The sequence below is a fragment of the Podarcis tiliguerta genome (genome assembly GCF_965153285.1).
Source record: "Podarcis tiliguerta genome assembly, chromosome: 8".
Classification (NCBI taxonomy): domain Eukaryota; kingdom Metazoa; phylum Chordata; class Lepidosauria; order Squamata; family Lacertidae; genus Podarcis; species Podarcis tiliguerta.
Genome location: NC_139541.1, coordinates 47,285,961 through 47,292,683, shown reverse-complemented (window position 1 = coordinate 47,292,683; position 6,723 = coordinate 47,285,961). Strand labels below are relative to the sequence as shown.

General features: G+C 41.4%; 1 long non-coding RNA gene across 1 annotated transcript in view; it reads left to right on the top strand.

The window, feature by feature from the left end:
* The first annotated feature begins 453 nt into the window (after nt 1–453).
* The window catches only part of LOC310683113, a 63,200-nt gene continuing 56,930 nt past the window's right edge, over nt 454–6,723 (top strand). Inside the window, exons 1-3 of the long non-coding RNA XR_014514292.1 lie at nt 454–759; nt 1,752–1,844; nt 4,045–4,165. This is a non-coding gene — a long non-coding RNA (uncharacterized lncRNA). The remainder of the gene's footprint in view (nt 760–1,751; nt 1,845–4,044; nt 4,166–6,723) is intronic.

Below are 6,723 nucleotides of genomic sequence, written 5' to 3'. Positions count from 1 at the left end.
AGTCAAAAGCCCCTTTGAAATTTTCCCCTCTTGAATATTAGACTGTTGCCAGCTCTTTGCCTTTTCATCACCTACTGGCCTTCCTCTTTCACCAAGCCTTTCAAGTGGAGATCTTTCCCAGTCTGCAAGTGTACTGGAATAGCTTTTAGAAGTTTTCATCGCTTTATCATTTGTGTGCTTGCCACCTGGGGCTTCTTTGGGGGGGGGGGGAGGGAAGGGTGAGATATAAATTTAACAAATAAATGATGAAACAAATAATTATCCCTTTTCTTTATTTCTTTATCCACTTCATGTATCTGATGAAGGAGTCTTTGCTCAACAACAAATGAGTCAACTGAGGTGCTCTTGATCCCTGTGTTTTTGTTTTGTTGGTTTTGCTGTAATGGACTAATGCAGCTTACTCTATCAGAATCTCTGAGCAGGACAAACTCAGTTCCTGGGGTGCAAATGAATCCAAGGCAATTAATATAATGGTTGAGGAGGCTTGCTCATTCCCACAGTGCTTTTCTCAACTCCGCAATGGCATCCAGTTAGATAATTTGCCCACGAGGCAAATTTGAGTTCACCTCTCATCGTCATCTGTCTATGTGCTGTTTACTCTCTGCAAGAGAGACAGAGAGACTAGATCAGTCTTTCAACAATACTGCAAGGACAGAAACCAGAGCAGGAGATTTTAATAATGCTGTGGAAGAGCAACAAGCTACCCTTCTGTACATTACACAGGTGGGACAGACTTGGGGTGAGAATTCGCTTGGAGAGGTAAGATTCAAACCTTCCCCAGAGAAATAACTTTGCTTCCTTTGTCTTTTGATTATAATCTGCCAACTCCAAATAAAATTAAGACTTTATGTGTGTGCAAAACTATGGTTAGCTTCATTTTCTGGGTCTTCCTCAATTGAAGATAAGGGGGGGAAATATGAGGTGTATCTTCCAATAAGATATTTTTTACATTTTCCTCCAAAAGTCAGAAGTAAAGCTCACATAGATCCTATTTAATGCTAAACTTAAAAAAAAAGTTTTGAAATAGATCTATACAAATGCTTTTGAGATAACAATGGTGGAATGAATTTGAAGCTGTAATTTTTTTGGGATGTGCATGGAAAAGCCCTGTCCCTGGTGCTGTGTTCTGTTCCACTTCAGCATAGCCAGTGTCAAACTGCCGGTGAATATGTAGCAAACTTTTACAGCAGCCAAAGAAAACATCTGGTTTTAGGCAGGATCTGGCTTTCTTTCTTAAAGCAAGAGAGCTGCATAGATCAGTACCTTGCCTTGTCTAATTCCATTAATGTGATCTCTTGTCCATCCCGTGGCAGTTTAATGGGCGTTATTTGTGGTCCTCCATCAAATAAAGCCATAGCCATAAATCCCACGTCACGTAAATGAAGGTATAAACGTCAATCTGCATTACCGAATAATATTTATGATTTTAATTAAATGAAACTCACTGTGACGTTTATTGGATCACAAGTTACATGTTAATGGCAACAAAATGACTTGGGCTGATATGAGTATCTCTTAGAAATGCTCTTAATAATGAATGTGTTGTGGGTGGGTGGAGGGCCAGTTCAAAATAACACAATAACATCGGGTGTGTTTGATGCAAGAAGAACATTGAATCTAACCTTGGTTGGTGGTTCATCCAACTAAAATGCATTGTAATGAATGGGCCCTGCATAACAGCATCTTGCTAGCCATGGAACCAACAACATTCAGTCAAGATGCTGAAGGCTTGTCTGTTTCCTTGGTTTCAGGAAGGGTCTGCAGTGGAAATTGGAGCTCTAAGGCATCGCTGGGGAACCCTTTTTGTGCCCTTCCAGGCAACCCTCCAGGGCTGACAGTCAGTAGTGGGTTGGGGCCAGAGGTAAAAGCGGGTAGAGCAACAAATGTAAATTTTACCTTTGGTGCAGTAAGTTAGTCTCTCTGTGCAGTCATACGCTCATCTCTACCCCCTGTCTAGAAAAGCAAAATACATTATCAGCCTTCATGGATGCATTAATGGGTATGGCCTGCAGTGGGGAAATGACCTAGGGAGAGTCCTGAGGGCTAGATAGAAGAACCTGGGGCTGCATTTGTCCCTCAGGCCCAAGGTTCTCTACCCTGCATTCAAACAGCTGTTAGTTCAGCAGTGAAGCGCCTCATGTTGAGAGCTTAAATAGGAGCTGCAGCCTCCATCCCTTCCTGGCTCTCAGGCAGGCCTTGATCCAGGCAAGGTGCTTGTACACATTTACACCACCTCCCAAGTAGCTTCATGTGCAGCTATTATTTCATTTCCTCACAAAAATGGCCTAAAGTGACTTAATGTTAAAAACACAAGGGGAAAATACTGGAAACTTGTTGCCACCTTGTAAGCTAAGGAAGGTAAGTAGCACTCCGTTCCTGTGAATATTTAATGCATTTCTTCACCCCACTTGTTTCCTGTAGGGTTTCATTTCATAACTGCAGTTGCTACCCAATGCTATATATTTGACACAGCTCTAATTTTAATTGACTTGTTTTTAATTTTCCATTCTTTGATATGGGGCGATGAATCCAGTCATTGCAGCTGATCTCATTTTATTTGCAACCCTGATATTGAAACTACTGGGCAGATTTTTAATGGCTGAAATCCTTGTCTTGGCAAAATGTACAGTGTTTTAATGAGTTTAGGAGGGGCAGTTTGGCAGAACGGCCATTACTTAGGTTTCAAAGAATAAGATTTTTATCAAAATCTTGAATTTCTCTAAGCTATTCCCTGAAGTTCAGAATACTTCCATGGAGTCAAGGAAAGTTCAAGAACGTGCCTCTCACTACTGTGGTTACAAAAGAAATATAACAGCATGTGGAAAAAAGATCCATGCATTCATTTAGGAACCAGCACACCTGAGTGGAATTGTCTAGGTTTTTGTTAACAAAGCACACTGACCTTGTTTCTGTTGCCTCTTGAATTGGTGGCAAACATTGCATGAGCATCTGCTGGGACCTAGTGTAGCACATAAAAGACGTCCAGACTTTTTTTGTTCCTGGAGAATTTCACTCTGTTACTTGTTCGATAAGGCTTAGGGGATACTCTCTACAGTACTATTTGAAAAGCTATGCAATACAAAGACGTCTTTTTTGCTTTCCAGCTCTGTTGAAGATGTCAAAGTACCTTTTTAAAAAATTGTGTATATATCAGAAATTTGGTAAATGTTAACATTTACTGGTTATTCACAAAATTTAGGCACAGCAGAACTTATCAGAAGTCTTTGTGCCATAAATAATGTGCTTTTTGACATTTATACCATGGGAAATGTTCTTTGCTAGAAAATGGAAATGACTTTGGGATGATATTTACTGGAGCAATCAGCTGGTATTTACCAGTAACTGTCAGAAAATTTTACCCTGGACCTATTCAGAAAAGGTTTTTTTAAAACAACAACAACAACAACAACAAAAACAGGCTATCTCTCCCCACGTTTAAACTTCTTCTTGCATATGCAATATAAATAATACAGTCAAACATTAAGTAAGTTTGTAAGTAGTTTAGAATTGATTGCATCAGTTAGATGTTTTCTAATCTCTCTCTTAACAGATTGTCCCAGAGTGAGCTGTGAGTAGCTGATGGTAAGGGAACAACATTGTTCTTTCCAGTGTACTGAATAAACGTGTGCCATAAAGTTTCAAAGCTGTCTTTGGTCTTTGTTTTCCTGAGCCTATTCAAATTGTAAGATGTACAAGTGTCAATATTGTACAAGTTTCTCACATTTTATGTAACTAGCACACACACATACGCACACACACATACCTGCTGCCAAATCTCGAGCCAAAAAAGAATACAGCCCAAGCTGCTGCCAGCCCAAGCCAGGGAAGGAGGCACACCCGAGTTCAAAAAACCCAGACATTTCCTTTAAAATGTAAGAATCCTCCTGGATGGCCATGTTGGACCCCCAAAAGAAGACATAGCCGGGTTTTCCCAAACATATAGCAACAAACCAAATATATACACACACATTCATAGAGAGGTATTTGCTCTTTTTAAAATAAAATAAATAACTCTATACAATGTGTTGTCAATTTTTCTGCCAGAGATGTCCACACCCAGTCCCGGTAATAAGATGAGGAATGACGGATGAGAACCAGACAGCAATAAACCAAATGAGGCAGGCACCTGAGAGATGCTTTGCTTGTAACAGAAAGAATGGAAGAGGTATGTGCACTCAACATTTAGAAAAATGGTACCTAAGCCATTCTCCACCTATTGTCGTTTGTTTATAATGTACAAAAAACCTCCAAGATCGTTAAGGCATTCAATTCCAGACTGGCTATTTTCTGAAAGAGATCATGTAGTTCCATAAAGGGAGTGGAATATACAATGAATTGTCCATTCCCTAACCAGCATCTACACCTAGCAACCCTATTTGGATGGAAGTCACTCATGCAAATATGCAATAATTATTTTTGTCAGACTGGGCTGCTTAAGATCTCATTAAGAACTGAGCTCCATAGGCAAAGCCTGTGGGGATTTCAAAAAAGACTGCTTCTCACTTTCCGTCTTCTGGTTTGCCTTGGTCCATGGCTGGAAGCTTCCTGGATCAGTGCAAAGCAAAGGAATGCCTTTGGATGGGAAGGCTGTGTTTGAATTCAGCATGCCTGAGTGGCCAGGGGTTCAGCAAGGCTATCATGTGCATTTGGCTTATTAAAAACCTACAGATCTCAACTGAGCTCAAAATTCAAGTGTGCAATGTGGAATTGCTGTAAGGGAGCGTTTAAATGGCCAAATCAGCCTCATTCAGATAAATGGGGTTTTGTGGTCATGACCTTTTTATAGTGACAACCTGACACTAATTTTGAAGGATCATATATTTATGTCAGCTGTCGTTGGAGGGCATGCAGTGTGACTGGAAGTAGGTCTGCACGTTCCAAGACTATACTTTGAGTTTTAACATGCTGTTACAAATGTTAGAGGAGGCTCCCCCTCTTAAATATTTTATATATATATATATATATATATATATATATATATATATATATATTCACCAGCTTGACAGTTTTTCAAACATATTCACTGTCAGCCCTAACAACCTGTCAACAACTGCCGTTATGTGAAAATTGCAGAAGCTGGTTTGAGCACTGTGAAAAGTGACATCCATGCCACAAGGATAAAGTTCCTCAGAAATGGAAGGCGAAAACTTTTGAAAGGTGCTGTAGCCCTTCCAAGTCAAAATGAACAGTCAGATATCTGGGGAAAAACATACAGTTGTCAAATCTGATATCTATTTCCCCCTTCCCCTCCCTCAAATTGAGGTGTATGGAAAAGAACATAGATTAGGACAGAATATTGTGGGTAACTGTTTTGCTGCTCCTGATTTGCAGTCTTCTCTCTCTCTCTTTCTCTCTTTATCTCTCTCCTCTCTTCCTTCTCAGCAGCCTTCTTGGGTGTTCCTTCAATTAAAGCCCAAGGGAAGACATTATGAGCCAACTCCTTCCACAAGGCTTTTTTAGATCAGGAAGTGTAGGCAGCCAGGCAGGCTGCAAAACACAGGTGACATGCTTAGACAAAATACACACCATTCTTGGCCACCCGGCAATGTTAAAGTATGCTCAAAACTCTGTATCCAACACAACACTGGAGAAATTCTGAAATGTCCTGCGAGTGAGGCAGAAAAATGGGTGCCTCTTTCACAAAGGAAGAGAGCTTTCGGAACACACGAGATGTTACGGGAAGACAGAAAAATATGGATGGAATGAACTAGAGACTCCAGATCTCATTTCCCCTCTGGATGTTCATTCAAAGTCAGGGTTGAGATACCTCAGGCTTGGAGGCTGAATGTGTCAGGAATTAATGTGCAGCCCAAAAGAATCCCTAATATGCCCAACACCAGGACCAAATACTCCACCCCTGTACCCAGTTGAACAGGAAGCAAAAGGTTGAATTTCCTCCATGACCCCTTGGGTCTGCTCTTGCACTGCATAGAAAACTCAGGTGGGCACAACTGGTAAATATAAACCCTTCCCTGTCCCTACACTCAGGTCTTGGTAATGCAAGCCAGGTCAGCTCATCCAAGATAAAATCTTGACCCAGGAAACTCTTATTTAAAACTGACCTGGCATTCAGAAGCTGCACCTACAGACGCAAGGGCTGGCAGGTAGAGTAACTTCTATGTCCCTGGCAAGGGGAGGATCCAGGACAGGGCACAGCGTGCAATTGAACAAAGACGTGATCCAGTTGGAAGATTGAATGCCAAGCTTGGACTCGCTTTGAGGGACAGTCATATGTAGTGCAACTAGAACACCAAAGAGCCCAAGTCTGCACAGATGTATGCTAGAAGCTTTGAAACACTCCAATTATCTAGCTAGTCCTCTCTCTCATTTTGCAGCATGAGTCTCCTAATCCCTCTGTGGAGTTCAGGTGACAGGCAAGGCTTGTCTGCCTTAACTAGTCATGCATTGACACTGAGCGTACTTGATCTGGGGCTGGTAGTTTGCTTCAAACATTGTTCACGCAAATGGGTCTGGCAGCTGGGAAAGTACAGGGGTGTGTGTAAAAATGCATGCCTAGCGATCCCGACTTCTCTCTCTTCAGAACAGATCTGCCGTGCTGTTCCTGCTGGCTGTTTGAAGAGCCTTGACTTTGAAGCCCAAAGAGAAATTCATTTCCCAGGCTTTGCAATTCATTGAAAGATGAGGCTGATGACCACAGAAAGGGTCAATCAGATTAGCCCTTGATGACCCCTATGTTTGTGTCTTTAATGGGCATCTTGCAAA